Source organism: Balaenoptera acutorostrata, chromosome 21 (assembly GCF_949987535.1).
Source record: "Balaenoptera acutorostrata chromosome 21, mBalAcu1.1, whole genome shotgun sequence".
Taxonomy (NCBI): domain Eukaryota; kingdom Metazoa; phylum Chordata; class Mammalia; order Artiodactyla; family Balaenopteridae; genus Balaenoptera; species Balaenoptera acutorostrata.
This window is the reverse complement of record NC_080084.1, coordinates 24707740-24725713: the sequence shown is the minus strand read 5'-3', so window position 1 is coordinate 24725713 and position 17974 is coordinate 24707740.

Sequence of the window (17974 nt, the reverse complement as noted above, 5' to 3'; positions counted from 1 at the left end):
TGGCTGCATTGGGTCTTCATTGCTGCGTGTGGGCTTTCTCTAGTTGTGGTGAGCAGGGGCTATTCTTCGTTGCGGTGTGCAGGTTTCTCACTGCGGTGGCTCCTCTTGTTGAGGAGCACAGGCTCTAGGCGCACGGACTTCAGTAGTTGTGGCATGTGGGCTTCAGTAGTTGTGGCTCTTGGGCTCTAGAGCACAGGCACAGTAGTTGTGGCGCACGGGCTTAGTTGCTCCACACCATGTGGAATCTTCCCAGACCAGGGCTCGAACCTATGTCCCCTGCATTGGCAGGTGGATTCTTAACCACTGTGCCACCAGGGAAGCCCAAAAGGCATAATTTATTTGTCTCTGAAAATAGATTTCATATAGATATTCATTGGAAGATTTCAAAACTTTAAATGCTTTTCTTTTGAGATATAATAGAAGGCTGATAGTAAAATTAATCCAGATTTGTGTTGATTTACTTCATCCCATCAAGCAGTCATAGGGCTTATTTACATTTTGAATAGAAAATAATAGAAATAGACAAAATAATATATCCCTTTTTATTGTTCAGTGTAACTCAGCTTTGTAAAAGTCAGTGTACTGAGATATCAGTCAATCCAGCAATTACTTTTTTGTCACGGGCTCCTGTGTGGATCATTGGGGACTTCAGACTGTGAGCAACTAACAGGGAACAAGATCAGGTGTGTTATATAAGCCATGGATTTTTTTTTTTTTTTTTTTGGTCCTTGATGAATTCAGGTAAAATGGCATAATTAAAATCACACAAACTGCTCTTAAGCCATTTTTAGAAGGCTAATCTGCTTGGGTTTATTGGTTCAAAGTATCCACCTATGTGCACATGTGCAGAGGTCAAACAGGTTAAGTCTTACTGCTGCTAGGAATTTGATAAGACACCATCAAGCTTCTCAAGCCATGGTTTTCCTGCGCTGGAAGAAATCATAAAATGTCAAGTCGATGTAAACATGAGGATTAATCTATTAAGAAGGATTCATGATGTTTCCTTTCTTTTGTTATAAAGCAAAAATGACATGCATCGTTAATATTGCCAGCAAGAGACACCTTTTGGGGCTAAATGGAATAAATAACTTTCTTTTAAAAATAAATGATACTTTCATTGCTTTGTAAATTTTGAACCTTGGATTTTTAAAAAAATTAGTGAATTTTTTGTTTTGCTTCCAAGGTACATTTATAGGCACACAAGACTAACCATTAATGTGAAAATTTTATCTTGCCAGTATACACTTGCAAACAAATTTGTTTGCAAATTTGTTTTCTCTGTTAGTACTTCTAAGAGCAGAGAAGCAATAGAATACACTGGGAGTTTCTAATCAATATGAACATTTCTTGTATTTACTCATGCTGTAGTATCATAATGATTTGAGGTCAGATTGTTCATTTTTCTTTATTTTCACAAGATCATTTTCTGGACAATCCTTTAATTTGAAGACCCTAAATTTTGTTCCTACTAAGGCAGTTTTTATCCCCCAAGTTTAGTTTTCAAAAATGCAGTTCAGTTTAGACTAGGATAAGAAGCTGAAAGCCATAATGAAATTTCTGGTTCCTTTTACTACCTTTCCTATTGTCACGTTTTACAATTTTTACACAGCCTCAGGAAGCATTACAGGTCCTCATGACATAACTACTAGTTTCTGTGAGCACATGACAATCAATTTTCCTGTACTGAGGAGGATATAACTCAGTCAAAAATCATTTAACCACTGAGGAGCTTCAAGATGAAATGATATTCCTTATGCCAAGTCTTCGGGTGAAATACAAAGCTGGAGATGAAAAGACAAATCAAAATGCCCATCCTTTCACATTTATTTTATTCTTCACTAATGTTAATCCCCATTCACTGATCCCAAGAGCAGAGGGGAAAAAAATGACCCTGTCTATTCTAAAGTGTTCTAAGGGAAAATTCCTTTCTGATTTCAAATTTTAGCAGCCTGTTAAATGTAGGAACATGATTCACCAGAAGAAAGCATATAATTCCATTTAAAGTCTGAAGTCTCAAGTGTGTAATAAAGGAAGTCACGTGTTTGAAAATGATGTCCTATTACTTCCTGCTAGGGATACGCTGAACTGCAGAATGAAAAGACAGTTTTAAGAATCAATTACTTAATATTTTTTACCCTATATTGTATTTCTAGACTTGACACCATATAATAGACTCTAGAAATTCTTTATTTAACTTTGCTTTCCAGGTACAATAATTTCTTTGGAGGTAAGATATTAGCATTATGAAGATATGAAGATGGAATTTTAAAGTTCTATATAATAACGTCCTATAGGTTGTGCAATTTTTATCTATTTTTTAGGATTGCTGGCATATAATATATGGCAATACAGCCAGCAGAATCCCATGTATTTTTTGAATAATAATAGATTTAACTATTTGTCTTCAGTAGTCTGTTATAATATACACCAACTCATGCATTTATGAATTATGTCTATTTCAAAATATAAAATAGGTTTCTGTTCTTTCTCAATGTTGTGCGGAGTCACCGCACTAACTAAGATTTTCATTCTGGAGGAAGACCATGTCTGGCATAATAAAACCAGTTTTACAGCTAGCTTAATTCTTTCCATATTATGAAGTTAAAAGGAGAGGTTTTATTTAATAGCATTTTAGTACATTAAAGGCAACTGATTTCAGTCAGTGAACTCCATGGCTGAATTTCCCTCTCCGTTCTCCACAAGAAGTTATTTACCCCCTTATTAGATGAAAGAATGAGCAAAGTGGTGTTTAGAGAAAGTTACCAGGAATTAAGTAAGATTAACAAACAAAATAGAACAAAACCAAAAAAACTCTTGAGTTAAAATATTATTAGTCAGTTTTATTTAAAAAAATTGAATATTAAGAATAAAATCTAAAGACAATACAGAAGCTTCCCTTTTATTATGTATTTTAATAAAACTATTGAGATTTTTAAATCCCATTTCAAGTTTTAAGTTTATCTTTCATAGTACTTTCTTCAGAGGTGTCCAGAATTATTACTATTATTGTTATTATTTTTTTTTCATGAGTTAGATTACACCTGGTAGAACAGGACATCTTCTAAATAGTGTCACTTACTTTTGGTTCTACCTGGAGAGGCTGCCACAATCTGAGCCTGTGCTTGTGTGTAGGGTCCTGAGAGCTTGTGTGGATAGATGGTATCTTTGCTTAATTGTTGTACAGTTAAGTGGGAAGAAATGGAATCACAGTTGAGAAGGGAAACGAAAGTTTAAAGCAGTACCAAAGCTTGATGAAAAAACTAAAGAGATGGAGGATTCATGAGGTCAAAGGCTAGGATGCATTGAAACAAGATAGAATAAATAGGAAGAATAAAATGAGTTGAGAGTGTGGTTTAGAACTAAATTCAAGGATGTGTCAAAGGCCAAACGTTATAGAGGCAGATGGATGAGACAAAGCTGTCTCTAAGTTTGGAAGGTAGTCTTGCCCCTAAATAGTGTCCCTGCCAGGGTGACCAACTGCCCTAAAGTGACAGAATGTCATAGCCATGTGGTATCCCATCTCACATTAGACATGGGTCCCACTTTTTAAAAATGGGAATGAAATTTAAATTTGTCAAAAAAACAGTTATATTATTATTCGATTTTTCAGGGTTAATCATAATCTGTGCCATTATTATTAGTGTGGTTAATATGAATAACCAATATTTTCCAAGCATCACTGGGAATGGAATGCCTGGATTGGGGAGAGTTGACATTGGTTAGAAGGCTTTGAATTGCTTTATGCAATAAATGGAAGTGACTTTGGGCCTTTGAGATAGAGTAAAGAAATAACAGCGTTTGAAGAGAGGGATAGAACATTCTAGTCAAAGGGCTAGAGGTGGAAGCATACTTTTAAGCCTCTAGTCTGAGAAGGGAGGAGAAAGAGGTAGGATTAACTGGGGGGTGGGGGTGGGGGAAGGAGCCTGGCTTGTCTGTTTGACCCACACCCAACTTCCAAGCTGGAGTAATTTAGTGTCTCCCCAGCTGGACTTGGAGGTTTAGCCCAACCTAGGTTCCGGCATCATTCAGGTTCCCAGAATTGAGGACGTTCATTTAGCATTTGACCAAGATAAATCAGTTGCAAGGCTGTTTTGCTGTTGGTTCCAGTATTTCCTTACTCTGTTTCATGGAGTTTCCAGCTTGTGACTTCTATGGGGTAACCATGTCTGTGTTATTCTCAGGTCTGGCTGGTTAGCCATGGGCTGAGCCTCCAAATCGTTTTAGACACCTGTTTTATAGGCATGGGTGATAACCACAGGATGTTAGCTGAACACTGAGGGTACTTTGACCCAGTTACAAGAAAGAAGCTTGTGGAACTTGTTGAGTCATCTCCTCCTAGGATAGTTCAAAAGTTGCAGCAATCCTGCCTAATGAAGATAAGGCTTTAAATAAGTGATTTTCCTGTTAGGATTCTTCTTAACAAACAACACTCTACAAATAAAATTGTAATAATTAGAGCTGAAAAATATCCCCCATAATTTCATTATCTTAATAAATCAACTTTATTCACTTTTCCATTCTCCTTTTTAGTTTTTACCCACATGAACACATCGTTGTTACTTAGTTGTAACTGTAGTAGAGATCCAAATTAGTATGCCAGATCTACTCTAAAGAGAAAATGTAAAGGTTTATATTTTACTATGTGCTCTGATATGAATGTTTGTGAACTTCCCAAATTCACATGTTGAAATCCTAACCCCCATTGTGATGATATTAGGAGGCGAGGCCTTTGGGAAGGAAGGGAACCCTCAAGAATGGGATTAACGCCCTTATAAGAGGCTCCGGAGAGATCCTTAACCCCTTCTGCCCTGTGAGTATGAGAAATATGCAACCTGGAAGAGGACCCTCACCTGAGCTTAGTGGCATCCTGATCTCAGACTTCCAGCCACCAAAACAGTGAGTGATGAATCTCTGTGGTTATAAGCTATGCAGTCAATGGCGTTTTGTTATAGCAGCCTGAATGGACTAAGACACTGCCCAACATGTTGGAACAAAAGCAGTTCAGCAAAGATATGCTATCACCTACTGAGATAGCTAGTGGGTACTCCTAGAATTTTTATTTTTATAAGCAGAACTGGACTTCCTTTGTGAGAAAAAGATTATTTGACCACCACTGGTAGAAAAATCCTTGAGAAGTGTGGAGACCCTTTGCTCTATGCATTGCAAACATATTTTACCTGCTACTTTGGTCCCAAACATTACTAAAGCTTGTCTTGAAATCAACTCCCTGAGGTTTTATTTGCCATTCTACTCCCCTTCCAGTCAGGGTTTTGAGATATAAGGAAACAGTTTCTCAGTTAAGGAAATGCAGCAGTGAAACACAGTCTGAGCTGTTAGGAAAGGGTTATTTAACCCTGGAGAGAGGCACTGTTGTGGTTGTTGTTTTTCAGGGTATTTCTAGATGAAGTTGCATTATTTGAATTTGATGATCGGGTAACACAACTTTGAAATATGCACATAAAAATTGTTCTAAAATGTGGAAGAAAAATATAATTTTGGTGGTAGAGCTCACAGTCTATGGGGTAGGAAGTGGGGCTAGTTTTAGACAAATTGGTAAATTTGGTGGAAATTGTCTTTGAATCAACTTGCCCTTTTTATTCTTCTGCTCTTCCTCCTGTTCCTCATACTCACTGATATCATATATTCCAAAACTCATCCAGAGAGCTTCTTGATGGGTTAACACAGAGGCTTTAGTGGCTTAATTACCAGCTATCTAGAAGGGTATAAATTTTGTAAGGAGAACCTCAGGGAGTAATATTTAACCTAAGTGTATGGTTCTTCAAAAGCAGGATTTTAAGAGCTGCATTCCTGGAAGGGGAGGTATTTGCTGGACTACATGCTTCTTGACCTGCAATTATATCATATTAGAGCATTACTACTCAGTATGTGTAACGCCGCCCTGAAAAATATTCAAGATCTTTGGAAAGGGAATTGGGTAGGTAATCTCAAGATTTAGACATGAATGGGGAGCAGGAATTTGCAAATCATCTTTCTTGAAAGAAAGGACAGTTGTGTCTGCTATGTGATTGTCCTATGCCTTTCACCTCTCCTGAAGAATGACAAGGTAAAGTCAGTGATTCTCAGAATCCCTCAAGGCAAATATTTCCCTCCAGGATTTACAATTAAGTGAAATCACTTGTTTGAACACTTCTGAAATATTAGGACTCATTTGTCCTCTTAACATCATTTTATTCTTTAGCAATTGTTTCAGCAGCTCTCCTAAAACTCTCTGCTTAGAAACATTCAAAATTCTGTTCTGGTAACTAAGGTTAAGTTAGGTGAAATCACTGGCAACATTCCTCAGAAGTCACAAACTTTGCTGGGGTATAGATGCATGGCCAGGTTGTTCTTTTGTCCTCTGGGGTCTTTGGGTCATGGGACATGCTTAGGGACTTGGTGATTTGGGGCATATAAAGAAACAAAAAATCTGCAGTTGGTTTTTTGATTGCTTGATATTTGCTAAAATAGTACATGTCTACTTGAATCAAATTTGAAGATATGCTGAAAAAAAATAAAAATAGCAATATTTATTTACTTTTGTAAATGCATTTACCAATCTACATTCATTGGAATTACATGTAAACATTACTAGACTCCATAAGCCAATATTTGAAGTTCTTATTCATTTCCTTTTCTATGAAATATATTGACATAAATAAAACTATACTATTTAGAAAAGTTACTCATGGATTCAATTAATTAGGACCTTTTTGCCTCACTAAGTTTGTTTTAAGAAGGCAGCTTATTTATGTGTTACTATAGCAGTTCATGTCACAAGCAAATTAAAATAAGAAATGTCCACTTTCAAAAATTTTTCTTTTATGATCTGAAACTGCCATAACTACAAGGGATCCATCTAGTGCAATATTACTCTAAAAATTCATACCATTGAATTTGGCCAAGTATAAAAAATTAACTTGGGTTATATTGAGGAGGTAATAGTTGGTCAAAATTATATCCATTGACATCTAATGCTGCATTGTTAAACATGTGTGGTCTTGTTTTTATTTGCCCTCAAACGTTAAATGCTTTGTTCTTTAAGACTTTCAGACACAGAATAAATCAGCGATTAGCTGTCGCTCAGTTAAATTCATGGCAAACCTGATGAGGAGTAATTCTTGACCAGAATTTGCAGTTGTTCAAGACTGATTCAAATGATTTTTATTTCTTTCTATATTCTGCAGTTAGGTTCTTATCCAAAGACCTCCCCCCACTTGGGAAATAATCATTAGTTTGTTTTCAAGGGTTAGAAACCCACAAAATTACGATTAAAGATGTGGAAATTAAGCATGTATAACAGATAATGCTGCCTTTTGTGTGACACTTCATGGCTAAGGAGTGTTTGTTTGTATTTTCTTCATTCAGACAGTAAAGTCAGCTTAATGCATCAGTGTGGTGACTTGATGACAATTGCCTGACCTGAGTGAGAGGTCTGGTTAGAAATTCTCTTTGTTCTTTGTGGCTCTATCCTGTGCCGCTTGTTATTTCCTTTAAAGTGGAGGCTGTTACAATGGACTGTAGGGAGGATGACCTGCTATAACCTGACCTACACAAAGGCAGGTCTTTATTCCGTTGGACCCTTTGACATGACTTTCTAGATGTTGCTGTGCTAATATTATATTGGAATGGAAGAATTTGATTACTTTGGGAATCAATAGCTACTCTAGACCTTCTGGAAACATCTTAAGGAAATGAACTTGCTACTTTTCCTTCCCTCTTTTTTTAGACACATGACTCTATTAAGGGAAATTTAATCCGTATGTTTCTGATTCCTTTACACTTAACTCATCAAAATGTTGTTTTGTAAAAGCCCTTTGAAGTCAAGGAAGCCTTTTAAGTCATTTTTTATGAGACTTTTTCAAGCCTCTTTTCTTAGGAACAGGAAGTGGCATTTAGCCAACAGTTAACAAACTCAAACGCCAAAAGGTTCACCTTGGGTTTGAATCTCTGAACCCACAAGTGCTTGAATGGATTCTTGACATGACCCGTCTTTGCTGTATACGTAGTGCCAATAGCCATCATAACAGTTCTAATTACTGAGATGACTCCTGGATCCTAACTGTGTACCAAATCATAAGTGTTTCTCTAATCAGTCTACTTCGTGCTAAATTATGACTCATTTAACTTTAAAGGAACTATTTTATTACCCAATTGGCCTAGTGTTTTTGTGGCTTTTGTGAAAACTATTTAAATTGTCACTCTCACAAAACTCGCTAGATAGAACCTTTAAATCCAGTCACCAGTAAAATCACCCAAGAGTTCAAGTTCACCGGACAAGTAAGCGTTGATTGACCATGAAGTCTTCTACCCACAAAGACACAGAGATTATTTCAACCACTCAGTTTCTGAGTAAAGAAGATAACATGGATCCTGCAATCCTTTGGAAAATAAAATGCATATTAGAATAACAAATGAAGCATCTGACTTCAAAAGTTCTCCTTTGATTTATACTCAACAGTTGTAAGTATAAACTAGCCTCCCTTTCTCAGGAAATTTATAGTGCAAACAAGCACAGTACTGCCATGGTAGTTCCCATTGCATAATGTATTTGGAGTGATACTCTCCAGTAGCCTTTGAAATCATCCTGCTGAGTACTAATTCTGCAACTTGCAAATTATGCAACAGTTGACATGCCAAACAGCAACAGCTGATCTACATGGTGAATGCTTTAAAGTAGTCTCAAAGGTAACCCAGAAAGGGGTAGTAAGAAATAATTCTAGAAACAGGAGAGTTTCAGTAATTAACACTGATGTGAAGAGGGCTCAGGCAGAATGCTATGCCTCTTCTTTAGTAGTGTTGTAACTCAGTGCGCTGTAGACAGTGTTTATTATCCAGGCCAAGGAGCCTGGGGATATGGTGCAGACTACATCTGTACACATATATTGGATAACACCATGGCTAAGTGCCTAGGGGCTCTGGAATCAGACAACCCAGTTCAAAACCTGATACCATCCATCGTTGGATCTGTGATTTTGGGAAAATGGGGATAATAATAGAACCTATCTCATTGGGCTGTTGTGAGGATTAAATACGAGACATGTGAAGTCCCTGGTAGATGCTCCATAAACTGTGATGTTGTTGTTGTTGGTGGTGATGATGATGATGATGATGATGATGTTGTTGTATAGGACCAGGGAATAGTATAAGGAGGAAGCAGTCACTCAGGTATAGGTCACACACTGGGAGTAATGAGCTCCTCATGTGTTTAATCTTCCTAAAAATTCTCATCCATGTCCATGGCTTTGACACTGGTTTATTGCTGATTCTAAAATCACTGTCCTTCCTCTTGGCTTCTTTCAGCACAAGGCTTATAAGGCCACTATCAGCCTGATCTTCAGCTTCTCTTGCTGAACTATGGGCCTTTTCTCCGACTTGCTTGTTCTCTTCAGATGCCATAACTTTGAGCATGGTGCTCCCTCCATCTTTAATGCCCTCACTTCTCATCTGTCTGGCAAATTTCTATTCATCCTTCAATGCTCAAGCACCATGTCCTCTGTAAAAATCGTGGACTCCTTTTTGCTGATTTAGGTGTTCCTTTATGCTTTAATTGCACCTCACTCATATTCCATTATAGTACTCATCCTATTGTGCAGGAAATAACTTGTATGTTTATCTCTACACTCCCCTGTGAGCACTGTGAGGGGAGGGACCACATGTTACATCTTTGGACGCCACACCTAACACAGCACCCTGCATGTGGTGGGATTCAACACAAACTGGGTAGAGGAATGAAATGTGTCTAGAGAAATAACAGAAAGGTAAGGTGGGTTGAAACTAGTTTTGGTTTTATCAGTTCCACTTTTACTATAGTAGACCCTTGACTCCATATTTCAATTCTCCTAGTAGTCACATCTAGCAAATTTGAGTGTCTGGGAAGTAGTCTGTCTACATGTACAGGTGAGTTTTATCTTTCTCTATGAAAGATATGCAACAGTGATCAATATGCCAATGAGTGCATATTTCCCATGTTATACATTGAATATCATAGCCCAGATTTCAAAGCAGCTTGATCAGAACAGAGGTTTTCCTTGTTGTTAGGTCGGTACCTGGCATAGAAGAGACACAGTATTTGGTGAATGGATGTGTGAATGCAAAGGAGTAACAGTATCTGGATAATTAAAATGAAAACCCCAGGTTCTTCGCACCTATTTGGGTAATGGCTTCAGTTCCTTAGAGTGTTCTCTAGTCTTTAGTGACTCATTGTGTTTAGTATCAACCCTATCAAATGTCAATGTCAAAGAGTCTTCCTTCTCCAACCTCATTGTTAACGATAACTCTACAATGTCCTCTCTCCACAATGTCCTCTCGAGTGTGGAACTTGCTGAGAAACTTGTATGCCACCCTTTCGAGTGTGGAACTTGCTGAGAAACTTGTATACCACCTTCAAAACCCAACTGCATGTGCTCTATGAAAATTGCAAGCCACTAACTGTGAGTGATTGATGCATGTGGCCAAGAGATGGCTTACAGCTCAGCAGATGCCCTACTGCAAAGAAATGTGTGGTTTTCTTGACTTCAGAACCATTACATGAATTTTTATCCGGAAATTTTAAGTCTAGAATCCAGTCAATTTCTGAGAGTAGCTTGAAACTCTGTACCCTCAGAGATCCACTGCATAAGGGATGTGACCTAAGATTTGACTATTTCACAACCCTCATGCTTAGTTAAGTTGGTCCAAGGGTTTTTTAAACTACAAGTCATGATCCATTCATTGGTCATGAAATGAATTTTAAAATGAAATGAGTGGAACATACCAGTATATTTTGCATAGTAAGAGTAAGTATTGTTCCATGAAACTTTTGTTTTCTTTATTAAGTTATATGTGTGTGTGTGTAGTGTGGTGTGATGTGATATGTGTGCTGTATCGACGTAAAATTTATTTCTTACTCTGGGTTGCAGTAAAAACAGTTTGAAAGCTGCTGTCTTAGAAACTCTAAAGCAACCTGGGGTTTGGATGTTGATCAAGGAATCACAACCACCCTGTGATACCAAGCAGCCAAACTGCAACGTTGCTTGGCGCAAACTCATGTATGTCACGTGGCTTTTTACCAGTGCCAACTCTCAATTAATCATAGAAATGGAAAACAGGATATGTTAGATAATTTACAAATTTTGGATTTCTCATGTCTAATTTTACTCATTTTTTCCCTTAATTTGAGAAACGTCTATTGAGTATTATGTGTCAAGAACTATTCTAGCTGCTAGGGGGACAACAATGTAAAAGTTAGTCCCTGACCTCATGGAAATTAAGATCTTTCCAAATAAAATGTCTTATAATTCTGAGTTACAAAATTAATTGTTTTATTTTCTCTTCCTTTGCATTAGCTGTTGACTTTCTCTGATAAAAAGGCTAATAAGTAGAAACTGGCCAAATAGCTGAGCAAACAAAATTAAAAATTGGGAAAAAATTGAGCCTGAAAAACACATAATTAGCCCCTTGGTACTCCAAGCAATGGGAGGAATAATGTCATACACATGTTTGACTTCTAAAGTTGGCAAAACACCAAAAATCTTTAGTTCTTTCTATGAGTCCAGAATCTCTGAGTGTCTCCTTTTGGCTATTGTCATTGGACATCCTGGAAGGGAATGAGAAGGCCCACCCTCTGATTCTGATGCAGACCTCGTATTCTTCTCTGGGAGCAAAGCTAAGTAGCAAGTTATATTTCCCTTGTTATACCTATTTCTCTGTTTCTGGTTGCTCCATGCTGGATTGTAACACTTAAGGGTCACTGAGTAAAATCCCTTCAGCACAATCAGTCATAAATAGTCCATGTTTAGTCAACCGTTGAAGTAAGGAAAACAACATAATTGCTTTTTAAAGAGGAAAAACAAAGGACAAGTGCCATGCCCTCTGAAAGATTTCCCCATATTTTGTTTACATGGAATTTCAAAAGCTGACAATGTTTTTCCTTCCTTCCTGCCCCTTGAAGTCATGAAAAACTTCCCATGTAAGTTTGATCATTCTAGTTTAAAATATTTATACAGTCTCTCTCATGTACTCAAATACTCTTCTGCAATAGAATACTACAGTGTAAGGGCTTGATAGCTTCTAAACTCCTATTTTCTTTTTTTCCCTCAACAAACTTAACTTGTCCTAACTATCATATAATTTAACTTTATGATCCATTCCACATTCCTGCAGGAAGTCTTCTTTTAAACATGATTATATACTTTGAGAATGGAGCTGCTAATTTTTTACTGAGTTGCATTTTTTATGGTTGCTCTCCTATTTCCTGGTAGCATATTTTGGATGACACATCCATAGCAACGGTAGTTTTATTTATAAGTAAACTGAAGAAGAAACATGGACTTTGGCTTGTCTGGATATACAAAGCACATCCAAATTGTAATTGTAATTATGTTCACTGGTGGTGACATGGTCCAGGGTTTATCAAGATTTCCAGAGAAATCTCTTCTGTGGGAGGAAATCTACCAGCCATCACAACACAAAATGAGACAAACTGATGTGGGAATTTCTATTCTTTTGAAACATGTTTTAAATTTAGTCTCTAAAAATGAGTATAAGTTAGCAATAGGGTTGAACTAATGAACAATCTGAGTCCACTAACTAATTAGTTGAACAAACATATATATAGATATATCAAGTACTTATTATGTTAGACATTGTGGGGACTGCAGAGATAAATAGAATGTCATCTTCAGCTTGAGGAGCTGAGTCCTGTGGGGTGGATTACGCATGGATAGAAAAATGTGAGGCAATATGTATTAAAATCTGGAATACGTTACATTAATGTCAGATGGGCTCAGAGGAGTGAGGAGTGCCTATTTCTAGACTGAAGTATTGGGGAGAGTATGACAAGGGAGGATGAGCCTTGAAGGAGAGGTAGGATTTAAGCTAGCCATTGGAATAGGGGGAATGAAAAGAATTCCAGACTAAGTGAACAGGTGACTAAATTTTGGTTTTCCATTTTGTGTTGAGAGTGCAGTGAGTGTGTCAAAAAGGCGTGTTGGGGCTGGGATTTGATTGGTCTTGAATGCTGTGTTTTAGGGTTTATACCTTATGTTCTGTAGAAAAGAAAATTTCATGACGATTTTAAACAAGAACGTGACATATGTTTGTTATTTTGGTTTTATTTTTTGTTTGTTATTTGTTTTGATGTTCTTTTTTATTCTCTTTTTAAAATTTTTTGTTGATTTTTGCAGTTTTGATTTTATTTTTTGTTTGTTTGAGGATGGTAAGCAGTAAGTAGTAATGTATTAGAAGAGAGGGAGGCCAGAGGGAGGGTGTCCAGTTTAGATGTGGTCATAATAGTCTACAGGAAGGGAAACTCAATGCTCTTGTAATCAGGAAGGCAAAGCAGGAAGAGAAGGAGAGATGTTGGCAGTCAGATGCACCAGGTGGGTAGCTAATGGCTAGGTTCAGGTAAGGCAGAAGTACAGTTCGAGGACAATTGTAAAGATTTTGGCTTTTGTGATACTGTAGATGGTCAGATCATAATAGATTGATGGCTCATTAGAAAAAGAAGAGTGTTTTGTGGTAGTTGTGGGGAAGAACAAGTGAAGTGATTATTTTTGCTTTGACCAAGGTAGATGGAAATACATATTTAGAGCAGGGCTTCTCAGATATTCATGTATGTACAGGTGATGAGGGGGCTTGTTAAAAATGCAGATATTGATTCAGTAGGTCTAGGTGGAGTCTAAAATTCCTGCTTTTCCCCCCAGCTCCCAGGAGATGTCAATTCTGATGGTGGTTCATGTAGCAAAAATATAGAAGCTGGGAAAGAAGTTAATCTATGGAGATTTGGAGGCCATTTTAATAGAGGTCTTAATTGAAGTCATGGGACCAGTGGCACTGCATTGCGATGTAACAAACCACCTCAAAACTTAGCAGCATAAAGCAACATCATTTTATTATTTCCCACCTGAGATGGTTCCTCTCCGTTCCATCTCATCTCAGCTGGGCCCACCTGAAGTGGCTACAGTTTTGCACCAGAGGGTCCAAAATATCAGACTTATTTGTCTCACTCTTTAGCCTGTTTGGCTGAAATGCTAGGGGTTCTCTTTTATCCTCTAGGCCTTTTATCCTCTCTTTCATTTGGCCTTTCCAGCAGGATAGCCTGGAGTTGTTTTTTTTTTTTTTTTTTTTATGGTTCAGGGAAGAGAAAGTTGCAAGGCCTCTTAAGGCCTAGGCACTGATATTCACCCAGCATCACTGCTGTCCTGTTCTTTATTCTTTAGGTCAAAACAAAGTGTTCTGTAAGTCACAGAGCAGCTGAGAATCAATGTGGGAGAAGACGACACAAGGGCATAAATACAGAGATGCATGATACCTGGGGGCCAATTATAATAACTTACCACACTGCTTCTAAGACAAAAGAAAAAGGGAGGATTAGCAAAGATAAAGAACATTCTGAAGTGAGGAGGGAATTTGAAGTAGGCTAGGTTGAATGGCTTCACTCAACATAGACCGAAAAACGCTCATCTCTTAAAGGAGAAGTAGTCGTGAAGGGGTTTCTGTGAGTCAGAGAGTGATTCCTTTTTTCTTATAATATAGGTTAAACCACTCTGGAATTCTGAAATACAGCTGAAGTTAGGGGATGCAGCATGATACAAACTTCATTCGAATAGAAATTTCCTTTTTTTTGAGTATTTTTGAAATGCATATATCATTTGCTCTGTCATATATAATTTTTCATTATATGTGATTTTAGTAAAAATAATATCAAGAACTGTGAAGGGTCTGAGATTTACTGAAATTACAAGCTAAGAAGTTAGCTTGTCACAATTTTATGGATGCTGATGGAAGACAGGAGACTCCAGTGTCACAGATAAAGGACTTTCTTATTCCCAGCAATAGCAGTGTCCAGAATACCTGCATTCTCCTGGGCTGCTTCCCTCGGCCCTAAGCCCCAGTGTGAAGAAGGCCAGGTGACATCTGAACACAGAGTGGGTTGTATTAGAGGAGAGAAGTCTGACCTTAGGGAACTTGACTCTTTTTTAATGGGCAGTAGGCATGCTTGTTCTTTTTAAGAGGGAAATATTTTTATTATACTGTACAGTAAGCATGACTGTCCCATGATATGTGGGGAGATATTATTTTCCAAGGCTGTAGGCAAGCCTATCCTTTGCTTCAGAGAGAGATGCTATTTCTATTTTCCAATGCTGTTTGTTATACAAATCAACCTTGGAAAGATAGTCCAGAGCAAAGACAGCCAGTGCCTCTGTTTACAAGACGTGTAGAAATGTGGGAGTCCCATGGGGGATTGTCTCCCAACAACTAATTTTGAAATATTACTTCATTGTGCAAGAAATGGTCAAAACAAAATCCGAATAAATTTCTACCATGAAAAAATATTTCATAGTAACCTTCGGCACACAGTTGTTTAAAACTATTCTTTATTTTAAATTCATGGCATGTTTATTTATATACCAGATTTGCTATCAACAAATTTTTCATGTAGGCAATGCAAGTACAAATAAGGCTGTCTTATTAGGATTCATACTGGAGCCTGGGTGATCTATTGGGATTTTTAAAATAAAAGTTTAAACTGTGGTTAGATGTACATCAGTTATCACTGTGGTAGGATTTCCATAGAACACATTAGGAGAAAATATGTAATAATGTGTAAACACATTTGAAGCTGTGCTGTATTCAAGAAGGAATAAATAAATTCACTGTATACATTTAAACAGGCGATAAGTATGAGAGTGTTATAATAGAAACCGTAAGCTATTTAGAGCACTGATTTCAGTGTTTAGCAGCTTGAGTCTTTGGGGAAATCACAGTCACCAGGGTACTGGTGGGCCTGTTGTGCAGCGGCCACCAACGGCCTCCCTAGGGTGGCCCTGTGCAGGTGTCCCTGGCTTTATTAGCTGGACTCCAGCTCATCTTATTCCTAATACCACACATGAGACAGCTGGAGTCAGTTAGGGACTAGGGCATATCCAGGTCTACAGACGCTCCAAGGGATTTTTTCTAGTGCAGGGTATGGGGTGGACGCATAAGAACTTGATGTGAATTTACATTTTGAATATGCCATGGCTGGTATGGGTCTGATGCAGTCCCAGGTATAATGAAACCCAGGGATCTCTTCAAAGCAAGAGGGGAAGTTTAGAGTGCCCATGGAATTCTTTCACTTATTAGTGGAGTTTGAGTACCATCCTTGCTAATAATTAGGTAGTTGTTATATTTTTCTAACAGCTTTAAAGACACCAAATATATTTTATCTATAAACAGATAGATATATATATCCTATTGTATATTGAATTTAACTCAGTAGGTCATGATGGGGGAAGACTGTTAATTCTGAATCACAGGTAAATAAGTGTGTGTATGAAGATCAGACTCTCAGCAGTGAAGGCAGGGCATGAAATGGAATTCAAAATGTTCAATTTCTTACTTCAGGCTCGAAACATGAATATTAATTAAATTTCTTGTTGTTTTCTCCTAAATTTATATTTGCATTTCTTTTCATTGCTTTAGTTTACTTCAAAGTACAATTTCTTTTTAAGGAAGGGACACTAAATCAATTATTTATCTTCTTAATGTTCCAGTAGTGTCTGGTAACTTGATGAAATACTCAAGTGGTATGGAATGTAGCATTAGTCAATATCACCAAAGAGAATAAGGAAAGAAATTAATGGAAAGAATACATATACCAATATCCACTTCTTTTCCAGCCTTCAACATGCTTTTCTGTTTCTACTGTGACATCTTAACCCTTTCCTAAATACTGGCTATCTAGACACAGTATTATTTTCATATTACTTTACTTTGTTAACCATTTACTTCCTTATTATTAAACTTTCTTTGCTTTTCTGTCTACTGTCCTCTTATTCTCTCTTTTTATTCCTTCATATAATATTTTTTTTGAACACCAATTTTTACCACTGGGTATTTTTAACATTTTTCAGAGTCACATAATTGCTACCAGAATGATAAAGAAATGACTTTAGAGGTATTAATTAATACAACATTAGTTCTGTGGAAAAACTCATACTTAATGTTAGGAGATTTTGGTTTCCAGATGGAGATCTTTATCATCTAGACCCCTCTTAGGCTTTCTCTGCTAATTTTTAAGATTGTGTACATACTGTCCAGACTAAGTGTGTAAGGTGATCATTGAAAGGAGCACTGGGTCCAAGACCCAAAACTCTCCCATCCCAAGCAAATGGCAATGGTGACATAAAAGTGAGGAATAAGACCCTCCTTAACAAAACTTTAGGCTTCTTTTTTTTTTTTTTTTTTTTTAAATTAATTAATTTATTTATTTTTGGCTGTGCTGGGTCTTCGTCTCTGTGCGAGGGCTTTCTCTAGCTGCGGCAAGTGGGGGCCACTCCTCATCGCGCTGCGCAGGCCTCTCACCATCGTGGCCTCTCCCGCTGCGGAGCACAGGCTCCAGACGCACAGGCTCAGCAACTGTGGCTCACGGGCCCAGCCGCTCCGCGGCACGTGGGATCTTCCCAGGCCAGGGCCCGAACCCACGTCTCCTGCATTAGCAGGCAGGTTCTCAACCACTGCGCCACCAGGGAAGCCCAAAACTTTAGGCTTCTTAAACAGTGTTATTGGCCTCTTTTAAAAAGCATAGAAATTACTTTCAGAGAGCGCCTGGCATTCAGACACGTTGACAGACATCAGAAGGTTGCTTTTTGCCGGGCTGAGTATGCCAGGATAAGGAGCAGGGAGTGTCAGCAGAGGGAGATGAAATTGTAGGACTATAAGCAGAGGTAAAGCTTTAGGAAAGAACAAAATCTAATTCACATGTTGTCACTGTACAGTGAATTGCAGGAAAACAGCTATTGTGAGAGACCATGCCAGGAGTACAAAAATCACACGTGGCTTTTTGAACCAGGAGGACCTCCTGAGTGCTAGTGTCATGGTGTATCTATTTCAAGTAGTTATCACTATGTTATCTTTTTCTTAGGTTGGAAGGACTTTGGGTCATGCAAACATCTTTCCTTGAACACACGTGCCTGTTGGACACCTGGGTAGTGAAGAAATGCTCCAGCGTGAT